Consider the following 15,753-nt stretch of genomic DNA (forward strand, 5'->3'; position numbering starts at 1 on the left):
ACCGTGCTACCCATGCACAACCTCAGTGAATAAATTGATGTTTGTGCAGCTCAGAAAGATTTCTCTTTCCACCCGGTGGAAAATCAGTACTTACAAAATGTAAGTTCTTGCTCTTTAATGTTTGCGATCTTCAATCTCATTCAAACCAAAATAATTATCAGAACCTCGTGGTACGATAAATGTTTGAGGTACATCGGCATAACTCACGTCTTGCCTTTGAAATCCACAAACGTAAAAACTGATAACTATTTTATTCCAAAATTTAAATAGTTATCAGAACCTAGCAATGCAAAAAAAGTTTGAGGTTCGCCTGTATAGCTCACTTTTTGCTTTAGTAAGCCACCATAAAAACCAATGATTATTTTATTCCTAAATTACTAACAATTGATCATGTAGAAGAAGATCATGAATAACATTGAAACCAACAAATAAAAACCTTGAAATTCCATAAGGGATCCTGGAGCTTAAAGTAATTGAAAGAAGTTTATTTATTGTGTAAAACATCTGCTCACTTGAAATCTTCCCATAGCTCTGGATGGTGAACATCCTGTCACTTCGGCTGTTCACTCTGTTTTGAGCATCTCATTCGTCGTTGTGCTCAACGTTGTGCATTCAACGCCTCGAATTTCTCAGGAGGCTAAGGAAATTCTGCATATCTGTTATGTCTCTCGCCAATTTTTACAGATGCACCATAGAAAGCATCCTTTCTGGTCGTATCACAGCTTGGTATGGCTCCTGCTCTGCCCAAGACCGCAAGAAACTACAAAGGGCTGTGAATGTAGCCCAATCCATCACGCAAACCAGCCTCCCATCCATTGACTCTGTCTACACAAATTTTTTTGAATGAAATGTTTTTTCTCATAAGGGGTCTGCTGTTAGATGTAGTAAATATGTTTTTTATGAATGAGATTGTTGCTGTTTTAAGAGTAAAATCTGCAAAAAACACTTCGAATTTTATGTTATTTCATTACAGCATGGCACCTGAGGTTTGCCCACAGTGGATACTCAGTTGGCAAGGTAGGTGTAAGAGCCTAGGATGGCATGTGAGGGATACGGGTTGGAATGTCTTAGCACTAAGTTGGCATTGGGATTGTAAAGAGCCATAAAAAATGGGCAGAGGGACATAGATTGGCATGAAGAATATGAGGGGTGGGCAAGAGCATGTGGTGCCATGGAGGGCACGGGTTAGCATTGATGTGGCATGGGGAGTGTGTGGGGTGGGGAGGTGAGGGGATGTGAGGATTGGGGGCTGATGGGCTCTTTCATCTTTTATCGTGTTTTTTTTAACTTCAGTGCAGGACTGGAGCACAGAGGCAGGCCTTCCACCCAACCAGCGTCCATGCATGGCAGTTCCCGCACTCATTCCAGGGTTGCTGAGGGGGAGTAAAGTGCTGTGATTTATTTATTTAATCTGTTTTTTCGCAGGCTTTTTTCAAGGTTTTAAACTAAGGGAAGTGGGAGTAGGCCGCAGGGGATTCTGGAAGATTGTGTTTTTTTAGTATAAAAGTCACTCTATAGTCAATATAAAGTCACGGCAATAATCATGGGGGACTTCAACCTGCATATTGATTGGCTGACTCAAGTTGGAAGTGGTGGGATGGAGGAAGAGTTCTTAGAATGCTGTCGGGATAGTTACCTTGAACAGTATGTTACAGAACCGACAAGGGAACGAGTTATCTTAGATCTGGTAATGTGTAACGAGGTAGGTAGAATTAAGGATGTTCTTGTGAAGGACCCTCTTGGGTCAAGTGATCACAATATGGTCGAATTTCTGATACAAATGGAAGAGGAGAAAGTAGGGTCCCATACCACTGTCCTCTGTTTGAACAGAGGGAAGTACGATAGGATGAGGGCTGAATTGGCTAAGGTGGACTGGGAGAGCAGACTGGTAGGTAGGGCAGCTGAGGAATAGTGGAGGATTTTTAAGGAGATCCTTTTCAGTACTCAGCAAAAATATATTCCGGTGATAAAGAAGGGCTGTAAGAAAAGGGATAACCAGCTGTGGATAACGAAGGAAATTAAGGAGTGTATTAAATTAAAGACCGATGCGTACAGAGTGGCCAAAAATAGTGGAAAATCGGAAGATTGGGAAAACTTTAAGAAACAACAAAGAGCGACTAAGAAAGCGATAAAGAAAGGAAAGATAGGTTATGAAGCTAGGCGAGCTCTAAATATAAAAAATGATAGTAAAAGCTTTTACAAATATATAAAAAGGAATAGAGTGGCAAGAGTGAATGTTGGACCCTTGGAGAATGAGAGGGGGGATTTAATAGTGGGAAATGAGGAAATGGCTGAAACTTTAAATAAGTTTCTTCTGTCGGTCTTCACGGTGGAAGACACAAATAGTTTACCGAATATTAACAATAGAGGGTTGGTAGGAGGAGAGGTACTCAATACAATTAATGTTACCAGGGAGGCAGTGCTTGGTAGACTAACGGGACTGAAGGTGGACAAGTCCCCGGGCCCAGATGGAATGCATCCCAGGGTACTGAAAGAAATGTCAGAGGTAATAACGGATGCTTTCGTGGTTATTTATCAAAATTCGTTGGATTCTGGGGTAGTGCCGGCGGATTGGAAAACAGCTAATGTTACGCCGCTGTTTAAAAAAGGAAATAGACAAAAGGCGGGTAACTACAGGCCGGTTAGCTTAACGTCTGTAGTTGGGAAAATGCTGGAGTCCATCATTAAAGAAGAAATAGCAAGCCATCTGGATAAGAATGGTTTGATTAAGCAGACGCAGCATGGATTCATGAGGGGAAAGTCGTGCTTGACGAACTTGTTAGATTTTTATGAAGATGTGACGAGTGCGGTTGATGGAGGGGAACCGGTGGATGCGGTGTTTTTGGATTTCCAAAAGGCGTTTGATAAGGTGCCTCACAAAAGGTTGCTGAAGAAGATTGGGTCACACGGAGTTGGGGTTAGGGTGTTAGCGTGGATTGGGGATTGGCTATCCAACAGGAAGCAGAGAGTCGGAATAAATGGGTGCTTTACTGGTTGGCGGATGGTAGCTAGTGGCGTGCCGCACGGATCGGTACTGGGGCCTCAACTATTTACCATTTATATAGACGATCTGGAGGAGGGGACTGAGTGTAGGGTAACAAAGTTTGCAGACGACACAAAGATAAGTGGAAAAGTGAATCGTGTGGAGGGCGTAGAAGGTCTGCAGAGAGATTTGGACAGGCGGAGTGAGTGGGCGAGGATCTGGCAGATGGAGTATAACGTTGACAAATGCGAGGTTATTCACTTTGGAAGAAATAATAGCAAATTGGATTATTATCTAAATGGAAAGAAATTACAACATGCTGCTGTGCAGAGGGACCTGGGGGTCCTTGTGCAGGAGACGCAAAAACCCAGTCTGCAGGTGCAACAGGTGATCAAGAAGGCAAATGGGATGTTGGCCTATATCGCAAGGGGGATAGAATATAAAAGCAGAGATGTCTTGCTGCATCTGTACGGGGCATTGGTGAGACCGCAGCTGGAATACTGTGTGCAGTATTGGTCCCCTTATTTGCGGAAGGATATATTGGCCTTGGAGGGAGTGCAGAGAAGGTTCACCAGGTTGATACCAGAGATGAGGGGTGTTGATTATGAGGAGAGACTGAGCAGATTGGGTTTGTATTCGTTGGAATTTAGAAGGCTGAGGGGGGATCTTATAGAGACCTATAAGATAATGAAGGGGCTGGATAGGGTAGAGGTGGAGAGATTCTTTCCACTTAGAAAGGAAACTAGAACGAGAGGGCACAGCCTCAAAATAAAGGGGGGTCGGTTTAGGACAGAGTTGAGGAGGAACTTCTCTCAGAGGGTGGTGAATCTCTGGAATTCTCTGCCCACTGAAGTGGTGGAGGCTACCTCGTTGAATATGTTTAAATCACGGATAGATGGATTCCTGATCGGTAAGGGAATTAGGGGTTATAGGGATCAGGCAGGTAAGTGGAACTGATCCACTTCAGATCAGCCATGATCTTATTGAATGGCGGGGCAGGCTCGAGGGGCTAGATGGCCTACTCCTGCTCCTATTTCTTATGTTCTTATGTTGCCCTGCACGACTCCCAGAGAAGATCAAAAATCCCAACCCCCGGAACGCTCCTCCCAGGTTTGCAGAGCTCGAAAAAGTCCCATCTCTGAGCTCCTGACCCAAGAGCTAGATTTCAGGCCAATTGGATTGTGTGGAAGGACGATAACTTGAGGCCGTCAATATAAGATCATAACCAAGAAGTCAAAAAATTAATTCATAAAAAACCTCTTTACCCAAGAGTAATGAGGAAATGGCATCCATTGGTGCAGGAAGCATTTGGAACAAACTGTATATGTACATTTAACAGGAGGTTAGGTACCCATATGAAGGAAAAGGATTATGCTGATAAAGCAAGATGAAGAGTTTATTTTATTTTAAAGTTTATTTTTACTATTGTCACAAGTAGGCTTACATTAACACTGCAGTGAAGTTACTGTGAAAATCCCCTGGTCGCCACACTCCGGCATCTGTTCGGGTACACTGAGAGAGAATTTAGCATGGCCAATGCATCTAACCAGCATGTCTTTCGGACTTGTGGGAGGAAACCAGAGCACCCAGAGAAAACCCACACAGACACGGGGGGAATGTGCAGACTCTGCACAGACAGTGACCCGAGCCAGGAATCGAACCCGGGTCCCTGGCACTGTGAGGCAGCTGTGCTAACCACTCTGCCACCTTACTGCCCGAGAAGGATGATTTTTTGATTTGATTTGATTTCTTATTATCACATATATTGGGGTATAGTGAAAAGCATTGTTTCTTGCGCGTTCTCCAGACAAAAACATACCATTCATAGAGTACATAAGGGAGAAGGAAAAGAGAGAGTGCAGAATATAGTGCTACAGTCACAGCTAAGGTGTAGAGAAAGATCAGCTTGATATAAGGTAGGTCCATTCAAAAGTCTGATGGCAGCAGGGAAGAAGCTGTTCTTGAGTCAGTTGGTACATGACCTCAGACCTTTGTATCGTTTTCCCGATGGAAGAAGGTGGAAGAGAGTATGTTCGGGGTGAGTGGTGTCCTTGATTATGCTGGCTGCTATTCCGGGGCAGCGAGAAGTGTAGACAGAATCAATGCGTGGGAGCCTGGTTTGTAGGATGGACTGAGGGAGTGGCTCAAATGGAACCATGTAATGCCATGATTCTGAGAGCAAGTGTAAACTCTTACTTTCACAAGTTAAATTTGCTGAAATCTTTAAGTGTAACAGAACTTCATTGAGTGTCTGAAATAAATCATTCCTTTGCAAGTTTATTTTGGGCTTGTCTGCACCATACGCATAGATGGCTGAGGGGATTAAATTGCAAGCTGCATTGCAATGGTAGCTCAATGCTTGGGGATGTGCAAGATTAGCCTGAGGTGATTTCTTTCTTCTCTGATTTTTTTTTCTTGAGAAGTACGTGACACAGCTGAGATTGGGAACTCTCAACTTCAAGAATGATCAGCACCAACCCATACAAGCCATACAATGTTGAACTTCACTCTATCACTCATTACATTTAAACTTGCTGTGCTTCCTTGCATCCTAGACATAACAGACCAGAAGATGTTAAAAAAGGAAAGCTTTGGGACATAATTGGCTTAGCAACAATGGACACCTTGTTATAGCATTAGTAGCTTAGCAACAGATTGCAGAGTAGGCTGGCACTAGGCCAGCTCTTAACCAAACAAGCTACATCTACTCGGAGATACAACAGGAATCAGCAACAATGCTGACTTCCCCCCGTGCTGCTTTGACTGCTGTAAAGTACATCATAACCCCAGTGCAACATGCCAGTCAGAACCATACACGCTTCTTGCCCTGCCCTTGCTGCGTTGGTGATGAATTCATGATGGTTCCATGGTCTGCCCTCCACAATCTAGGCTGAAGCACAAATTAGACCTTTAGTATCCATCGGAAAAATCAAATAGACTTATCAAAACTTACTTCCCATAGGATTAAGAGAATTGCCCAAGATGAATGGCTTACCTAATTGTTACAAATACGCGATTCTATCAGGCTCAAACTCTGTAAAACGTAGAGTCATAACGTCATCGAAGTTTACAGCATGGAAACGGGCCCTTCAGCCCAACTTGTCCATGCCCAGTTTTTCCATTCAGCTAGTCCCAATTGCCTGCGTTTGGCTCATATGCCCCTATAACAATCTCACCCATGTAACTGTCTAAATGCTTTTTAAAAGACAAAATTGTACCCGCCTCTACTACTACCTCTGGCAGCTTGTTCCTCCACCCTCTGTGTGAAAAAATTGTCCAATCTCCAAACCAATGTTCTTGATTTTTTTTTAAAGTATGTTTTGAATCATAGAATCCCTACAGTGCAGAAGGAGGCCACTCCCACCCAGACTCTACCCCCGTAACTCCATATATTTACCCCACAAATCCCCCTGACACTAAGAGACAATTTAGCATGGCCAATCAACCTGTCCCGCATATCTTTGAGTTGTGGGAGGAAACTGGAGCACCCGGAGGAAACCCACGCAGATACGGGAAGAACGTGCAAACTCCACACAGCCAGTGACCCAAGGCTGGAATTGAACCTGGGTCCCTGGCACTGTGAGGCAGCAGGGCTAACCACTGTGTCACCGTGCCAGCCAAACTCAGGAATAAAACTCAGGAATGAAAATAGGGAGCGAATACTGACTCATAAAAATTATCTCTTTTAAATTAAGGAACTAAAGGCACTAAGTCTATTTCTGCTGCCCAATATTTATGGGATACAATGTGAGGGTAACCTGTTGATTCAGCGCAGTGGATGGTTCATACCTATGATAGTCTGTATAGTAACATCTCTATTTTGACAAGGGCATGAGAGGATTACGGTGAGCACAGATACAGATAAAGAGGCAAGGCCCTTTAGGGGAAGAGGGAAGAGGTGAAATCTTGGAGACCATGCCCTCTTTGACCAGACCTGAGCACCTCTCTGGTTATTGGTTGCAGCGTAACATGTTGGAAGTTTGAGATTGAACCAAGATAGGCAAAAAGGTATCTTGAGGATAACCTTGTAACCTTTTAAGCCCAGAGATCACCTCCACTGAAAGGGATTCCTTCTTTAAAATTAACTAGACAAACACAGATATAAGATCATTAGAAGTGCTTTCACCCCTCATAAATCTATAACCTTAGCCAAAGCTGAAGGAATTTTAATTGTAATTTAATAGCGAGTTTAATGTAATTGTCAAGCAATTACTTATGATAATTGGAACTACATGCCTGCTGATACTTGGGGGTCCTCCCTACCCCAGAGGGCTCAGATGCTCAGTCATGGGGTGTATTCAAGACGGAGTGTAATAACTCAGGAGTCAGCTATAAAGGAACAGTGCATTATTGCACAAAGTAAAAGTGCAGCAAAACCACAAGCCTGTGGTGAACACGTGTTACAATAATGGGCCCACTCAAAGGCCTGCTTTACAAATGGCTCAGGATACGCTTTCCACCTGGTAAGGTAATTGCCAACCACCCAGGAACTCGTATTTTATGAGTCCTACTGCGAGATCAATCAGGACTTCCCCATGGAAGGTGCAGAAAGGTGGTGTTGAGATGGAAGATCAGCCAAAATCTGACTGCATAGCAGAGAAGGCTCAATGGGTTGAATGGCCTAATCCTGCTGCCATTTTGTCTGTGACCAAAAGAGAAAATGCTGGAGAATCTCAGGAGGTCTGGCAGAATCTGTAAAGAGAGAAAAGAGCTGACATTTCGAGTCCAGATGACCCTTTGTCAAAGCTTTGACAAAGGGTCATCTGGACTCAAAACATCAGCTCTTTTCTCTCCTTACAGATTCTGCCAGACCTGCTGAGATTTTCCAGCATTTTCTCTTTTGGTTTCAGATTCCAGCATCCGCAGTAATTTGCTTTTATCTGTTATTTTTTATGTTCTTATTTAACAATTGCCACTTGTTCCAGTTTAATAAAAACTGTCACCCACTCTTCATCTGTGTTTTGCTCCATAGAGGTATGCTAGAATGCGGCTACCCACATAGCTTTGGGATTCTGAAGATCAGATATATCAATTTTGTCTTCTTCAATGGTTTGCAGCGTCACAGTTTCTCTGCGGATTTAAAACTATGAGCATTACAGTTTGACGCACATACTACACTATAGGAATAGAATGTAAGTGGTGAAGGGCGGCAAGAGGGACAAGTAGAGCAATGGCAGTGGAGGGCGATGGTTGACAAAATCATTCAGCAAGGAGTGAGGGGGCAATGTTACCCTCCAGCAGTGAGCTAGTTACCATCCCTTCCCATCCAGTTTTGTTGCTGTGATGACTTCAGCCAGGCTAATGAGGTCGGCTTGCTAGAGAATGAACTACCTAATGAGTCCTGTGTGAGCTTGTGGCGCAACGGTAGCGCGCCTGACTCCAGATCAGAAGGTTGCGTGTTTGAATCACGTCGGGTTCATGGAGCCTTTCTGCGTTGGTCTTTGGAGTTTTGTTTTAAGTTTCCTTTGTACTTTGTTTTTTCGTTCGGGTTGTTTCCCCTTCTTTTGGGGAGCTGCCCCTTTTACTTTGTCCCTATGTTAATTTGAGTTAGTTTATTCGTTTGGTATTCAAAAGAGATACCTGATGAGTCCTAATTGATGGTTAAATCAGGGAGCCTCATGCTCCCCTATTTAAAGCAGGTGTGGCAGACTCCCAGCCTGTATTCAGCAGGGAGCAACTGGAGAGCTGGCTGTGTACAGATATATGGTGTAAATAAAGTAACTTGGTCTCGGGACTTGCGCCTCCGTGGAGTTATTATAGTTGTCAATACGGGTGTAAGGGGACTGAAACTCCATTGTGCTGTCCATATATTTTCACTTTGGGAATAGAATTTTGCTGCCCAGCCTGTTGGGTGAGTTGGAACTGGCCACTTCAAACTTTCAGAGTTATTCTCAGGGGCAATCCTTCATTGTTGTATTATCTGTTCAAAAGCAGGTTGAGGATCGGTAATGTGTAGTTAGCTTCTTTTCCCATCACCAGGCAGGCAAAGCCTTTGATTTTTAAGGTTTTTCTTCTCAGCTGGCAAGGAGAGCAACCATTGTCAACAGATTAGCTTGTATAATTCTGCAGAGTTACATGGCAGACATCGTGCAGGTCGTCTGGGATGCTATAACATTGGGACATGTTTTAGAACAAAGGACAAAGACAATTACAGCACAGCAACAGGCCCTTCGACCCTCCAAGCCTGCACCGACCATGCTGCCCAACTGAGCTAAAACCCCTACCCTTCCAGGGACCATATCCCTCTTTGTTGTGCGGTTGGGATTTAGACAAGGGTTTGAGGATTCTCAATTCTTCCACAATATTCTGTTTGAATCAGTTTTTCAGAACAATTCCTCTTTATTTACTGTAAGTATTTACACATTTGAATCTTTACATAAGGTCAGTGCTCCTCCTCCTTCCAAACGTTCTTATTACTCAGTCATGTGATCTGACATCATTATTCCATCAGCATCATGTATGCTTTTGTTAATAATCCTTTACTCCGCATCGCTCCCCAAGTCCTTATCCCTCTAATATTGACATCCTCCTACATCGTCCTGCACCACACATCCTCTCCACAATTCTCAGACTTAACGGGGGCACTTTTCCCAAAAAAGTTCCAAGTGCTGAATTCACGGGAAAACTGGTGTAAATCATGATCATTTTTTCAATGGGAGTTCACACTCGAATCTCCCACACTCCATGCAATGCAGAGGCCACAATCATGAATATCATTAAAAGCTCAGGGTCTGCTTATTCACGACAGATCTGGGCCTCTGTGCATGCGCAGTGGCCCTGAACTGTTAGCCTTCAGTTTGCAGGCCAGCTCAATTGCTGGCCAGCCCATGACCCTCGCATTGCTGCCCCTCCAGCCCCCGCACGGCCCAATCGCGGCCCCCGTCCATTCCCGGGCCAGTCCCAACCTCTCCCCGTCCTGGAGCGCCCTGATCTCCAGCCTTCCCCTCTCCATAGCACTGGTGATCTCCCCAACTCCTCTCCCACCCTGACAGACCTCCAACCTATAGGAGGCAAGACCCCCCCCCACCCGCTGACCCCCCCCCCTCCTCCAGGAGGCAGACCTCCCCGCCAAGGGAGACCTCCCCACGGGAGGCAGACCACCACCCCCATGATGCCCTGATCACTGGCCTCCCTCCTGCCCAGACCGATCCCCATGCAGAGTGGCAGCGGGAACCCTTACCCCCACCAATCACCCCTAAGCTCCACCCCCTAGGCCCCACCCCCTTGGCACTGCCCCATGCCCGGTGGGCAGTGCCAAGGTGCCACTTGAGCACTTTGCCCCTTGTCAGGGGGCACAGGCTGGCACCACCCACTCGCCGCCCGACCCCCTCAGAGGGGGCCCTGATTGCCTCTCCCTTCATTCCAGTGGGGTCTCCCACTAGTTCTCCTAAAGTGGGGAGCTACTGCAAATCTCGTTGGAGTGAAATTGTACAGGAGGGGTTGTAGATGCTATCGGGCTGGAGAATTTAGTCTTGGGGCAGCACGGTAGCACAGTGGTTAGCACTGCTGCTTCACAGCGCCAGGGACCCGGGTTCCATTTCCAGCTTGGGTCACTGTCTGTGTGGAGTTTGCACGTTCCACCCGTGTCTGCGTGGGTTTCCTCTGGGTGCTCCGGTTTCCTCCCACATTCTGAAAGACATGCTGATTGGGTGCATTGACCCGAAACGGGGCCGGAGTGTGGCCACTAGGGGAATTTCACAGTAACTTCATTGCAGTGTTAATGTAAGCCTTATTTTGACTAATATATAAACTTTTAATGACATTTAAATTACATTCATTTAAGATTAAAATAACTTACCTGCTCGTCCAGCCGGTTTCCAGTGTGGTCCCCAACCGCGCCAGATATCCATCATTGGGAGATGCACGCGTATCAGGAATGCATGCGCAATTCCCGTGAATCGGCGCACACATGATTCGCCCGGCACGGCCCATAAAAAAATTAACGGTTTTGTGTTCTTTACTATTCAGGGTAGACTTAGCTATCCATTGTCCAGCACATGTTTCATCATTTCCAGCTGTGAAGTGTCAACAATATCTGAGAGTATTACTCAGATCAAAATCTTCAGTCGGAAAGCCATATGGACTCGGTACGTTAACTGTGTTTCTCTCTCCACAGATCCTGCCGGGCCTGCTGAGTTTATCCAGCATTTTCCATTCACATTTTCAAAAATGGTTGCCTGTTAATTTATAGGAAAGCCAAGTTTATATCGAGCTGATCAGCATAGATCAGCTAGTCAATATCTTTTCCCAAAGGTAGGAGAGTCCAAAACTAGAGGGCTTAGGTTTAAGATGAGAGGGGAGAGATGCAAAAGGGTCCAGAGGGGCAATTTTTTCACACAGAGGGTGGTGAGTGTCTGGAACAAGCTGCCAGAGGCAGTAGTAGAGGCGGGTACAATTTTGTCTTTCAAAAAACATTTAGATAGTTACATGGGTAAGACGGGTATAGAGGGATATGGGCCAAATGCGGGCAATTGGGATTAGCTTAGAGGTTTTAAAGAAAAAAGGCAGCATAGACAAGTTGGGCCGAAAGGCCTGTTTCCATGCTGTAAACTTCTATGACTCTATGAGTCTAGGAAAATTACAAATTAATTTACATCACTATAGATAGGTTTTTGCAACCGATTATGTAGGCATGCTTCAGCACAGGATGACATGTCGTTTTGGGATAGCTATGATGTTTTTAATTCCAGAATGATTTACAGCATGACGTTTTTTTAATATCAGATTTCCAGCATCTGCAGTATTTTATTTTTCCATTTGAACACTGTAACATCGCACAATAGCTGTAGCTCACGCATCATCTCAAGCCACGTTTTAAAGTTTATTTATCAGTGTCACAAGTAGGCTTACATTAACACTGCAATGAAGTTACTGTGAAAATCCCCTAGTCGCCACACTCCGGCACCTGTTCGGGTACACTGAGGGAGAATTTAGCATGGCCAATGCACCTAACCAGCACGTCATTCGGACTGTGGGAAAAACCGGACTATCCGGAGGAAATCCACGCAGACACGAGGAGAATGTGCAGACTCCGCACAGACAGTGACCCAAGCCAGGAATCGAACCCAGGTCCCTGGCGCTGTGAGGCAGCAGTGCTAACCACTGTGCCATTGTGATACATGATGATATTTCATTTTGTGTATGATGTTTCGTTCATTACGAAGTGTTCTCACTCACTAAAGGTAATGCGCATATTTGAAGAATGCACACAGGAGGCTGGCACTTTGCTGCTCTTTGATAACCTTGAAAGGCACTCTCCACTCTCCTGATAGAAAATCCCAGGTCTGTCCAAACAGGATGACGTGTGACAGAATCCACATTGAGGCAGAGAAGGGACAGCCGCCTACTCTCAGCCTTATCATTCCCGGAGTCTCAGTGACACAGCTGGACTGGGAGGAATGGAATGCTTGCACACATTTATCAGCATTTACACACAAATAGTCCAAATCAGAGCTGGAGCCTTGGAGCTTAACTGAGAGTCTACACGTCAGGCAGTGCTATCAGCATTTGTTAACGAGCAGGTTGGGCTATCTGGTGAGTAGTTACCGGCCTTGAGATTTGCGTGTAAAGGCTTGCGGGAAAAAAAGGCTCAGCTATTGGGTGGGTAACGAATTCCAACAAGTTGGACAAAGGAGGAGGCCACTGGGTTTTTAAAAAACAAATTACATACCAAATTACCTGTGACAAATAGTTACTCACAAAGGAGTTGCCTCCTGTACCGGCTCCAAAATCTAAGGTTTAATCCGAGGGGGATGTGCATTTCTTGACTATTTCAATTAAGAAAAAGAGTTGCCCATTGTCATCTGAACAGCTTCACACTTTTCTTCATGACCTATATTGGTTACAGTGATTGCTTGTTTTGGGATTTACAGTAGCTAAGCCGCTTAGGGCAAAAAAAAGTCATTCTTGTTCTCTCAGTACCACATCTGAACTAGTGGACCTTTAACTACGCGAGAGTTTCTGTTGTGAAACTTCCTGTCTCAGTTAATTTTCCACCCACCCAGCGTAGTATGAAGCCACAGCAGTTTTACCCACCGGACCTGGTCTGCACTCCCCTTCTGGAAATAACACCCTTTGACTGGTCAAGCCTTTGATTTTTGAGTTTCTTTTCTCAAACAGAGCAGGAGAGAGGCAGCTGCCAACAGAGCGTTCTTCTGGGATGCTGTGTAGTTGACATGCTGTAAGTGGTCTGGGATGTTACGGTATCCAGCTAACAAGATTGGAAATGTTGCCAGAGATATTGCCTTCAATTCTGAAATAATCAAGTACGTTTAACAGTATTTAGCCAGTGCTTAGAACCATAGAAACGTTACAGTGCAGAAAGAGGCCATTCAGCCCACTGTGTCTGCACCAGCCAAAAAAGAGACTAACCACTTATTTTAATCCCATTTTCCAACATCTAGACCATAGCCTTGCAGGTGACAGCGCTTCAGATACAGATCCAGGTACCTTTTAAATGAATTGAGCATTTCAGCCTCAACCACCAACTTAGGCACTGAATTCCAGACACCCAGCACCCTGTGGGTGAAAAGGTTTTTCCTCAGATCCCCTCTAAACCAATCACTTTAAATCAATGCACCCTGGTAAGCATTTTTTCTGGATGTATTGCAGCTTGATTATGGCTCCTGCTCTGCCCAAGACCACAAGAAACTACAAAAAGTTGTGAACGTAGTCCAGTCCATCATGCAAACCAGCTCCCATCCATTGATTCTGTCTACGCTTCCCGCTGCCTCGGAAAAGCAGCCACCATAATTAAGGACCCCACGCACCCCAGACATTCTCTCTTCCACCTTCTTCCGTCGGGAAAAAGATACCAAAGTCTGAAGTCACGTACCAACCAACTCAAGAACAGCTTCTTCCTTGCTGCTGTCAGACTTTTGCATGGACCTACCCTGCATGAAGTTGATCTTTCTCTAGCTATGACTGTAACACTACATTCTGCACCCTCATTTCCTTCTCTCTGAACGGTATGCTTTGTCTGTATAGCACACAAGATACAATACTTTTCACTGTATACTAATACATGTGACAATAATAAATCAAATCAAAAACTGACCCCTCAACTAGGGGAAACAAGGCTTTGCTGTCTACCCTATCTGGACCCCTCATAATTTTTTACACCTCAGTTACGTTGCCCATTAGTCTCACACAGAAACAGAAAATGCTGGAAAATCTCAGCAGGTCTGACAGCATCTGTGGAGAGAGAACAGAGCCAACGTTTCGAGTCTGGAAGACACTCCGTCAGAGTCTCCTCTAAACCCCACCCCTTTGCCTCCTCTGTTCGAAGAAAAACAACCCTCATCTATCCAATCTCTTCTCATAGCTGCCATTTTCAAGCTCTGGTAACATTCTTAGAAACAGAGAAACTAGAAGCAGGAGTAGGCCATTCGGCCCTTTGAGCCTGCTCCGCCATTCATTATGCTCATGACTGATCATCGAATTCAATATCCTGATCCCCCCTCCCCGCGCGCCCCCCCCCCCCCATATCCCTTGATCCCTTTAGCCCCAAGATCTATATCTAATTTCTTCTTGAAATCAGGCAACGTTTTGGCCTCAACCACTTTCTGTGGTACTGAATTCCACATATTCACCATCCATGTAAATCTTGATCGAATACAAATAAATTGTTCACCACATTAATGTTTTCTGTCAAATCAGAGCTTTAGTGCTATTTTGGATAAGGTGCATAGCCCTTCCAACTTTATGAAAATTTGGGCCTTAGTCTCAGTTTGTTCTGAAGGGGTTACCAAGTTTTCCAACTGTGTGATAGCATTACCAACTTCTCAGATCCTTAATAAATGATCCTATGTATGTTTCTTTTAACTAATCCTTTATGCATGGTTGGTGTCTTGATGTTTATCCACTAGGTAAGAACAAGGGCACAGTGGTAAGAACGGCGGCACAGTGGTTAGCACTGCTGCCTCACAGCGGCAGGGACCGAGGTTCAATTCTGGCCTCGGGTCACTGTCTGTGCGGAGTTTGCACTTTCTTCCTGTGTCTGCGTGAATTCCCTCCGGGTGCTCCGGTTCCCTCCCACACTCCAAAGAGGTTCTGGTTAGGTTGATTGGCCATGCTAAATTGACCGTAGTGTCAGGGGGATTAACAGGGTAAATGTGTGGGGTTAGGGGAATAGGGCCTGTGTGAGTTGTGGTAGGTACAGACTCGATGGGCCGAATGGCCTCCTTCAGTACTGTAGGGATTCTATGAAGAAGAAAAACACAACATTTATATCCTGATCCTCATCTGTTAACTTTCACTTGGTGGCAACTTACCAATTTCAAGCCAAAGGTAAAATCACTGTCGGGTCCTGATGATGTCCTTTGGCCCAAGGCATTTATGAATTAGGACCCCACTGACTTTGGGTAGGCAACCGTTCTGCCTGTCTTTTAAAAGCAGAAATAATGGGAGCCATGTGGCACTCCATCTTATGCAGTAAGTAACCCAGGGCATTTGATCTGGCCATCTGCCTAATATTTGCTGGGGAAAATGAAATCAAGAACCAATGGTAGACTGTGAAAACTAGGGGGCTGCAAATGCTCACCAACAAACACAACACCTAGGACTTCCTCAGTGCCACCAAGGCAAAATATGGACCCAACACCCCAGGCCTCAAACTGGTACGGAGTAAGGATGAAACTCTTTTGAGAGACAGAGAAAACATCAGCCTTCAATGGAGAGAACTCTTAAACCGTGATACAAGCTTAGATGAGAACATGTTCAAGGAAATCTCCAAACTGCCCACCAAAGACGATCATGGACTCCGAGCGTGG

At 45.0% G+C, this 15,753-nt stretch overlaps 1 non-coding gene across 1 annotated transcript; it reads left to right on the forward strand.

Annotated features, from left to right (window-relative positions):
• The first annotated feature begins 8,330 nt into the window (after window positions 1-8,330).
• trnaw-cca (transfer RNA tryptophan (anticodon CCA)) lies at window positions 8,331-8,402 on the forward strand. The gene has a single exon. It is a non-coding gene; the product is annotated as a tRNA-Trp (tRNA).
• Window positions 8,403-15,753: the final 7,351 nt, after the last annotated feature.

Source organism: Mustelus asterias, chromosome 2, assembly GCF_964213995.1.
Source record: "Mustelus asterias chromosome 2, sMusAst1.hap1.1, whole genome shotgun sequence".
NCBI lineage: Eukaryota > Metazoa > Chordata > Chondrichthyes > Carcharhiniformes > Triakidae > Mustelus > Mustelus asterias.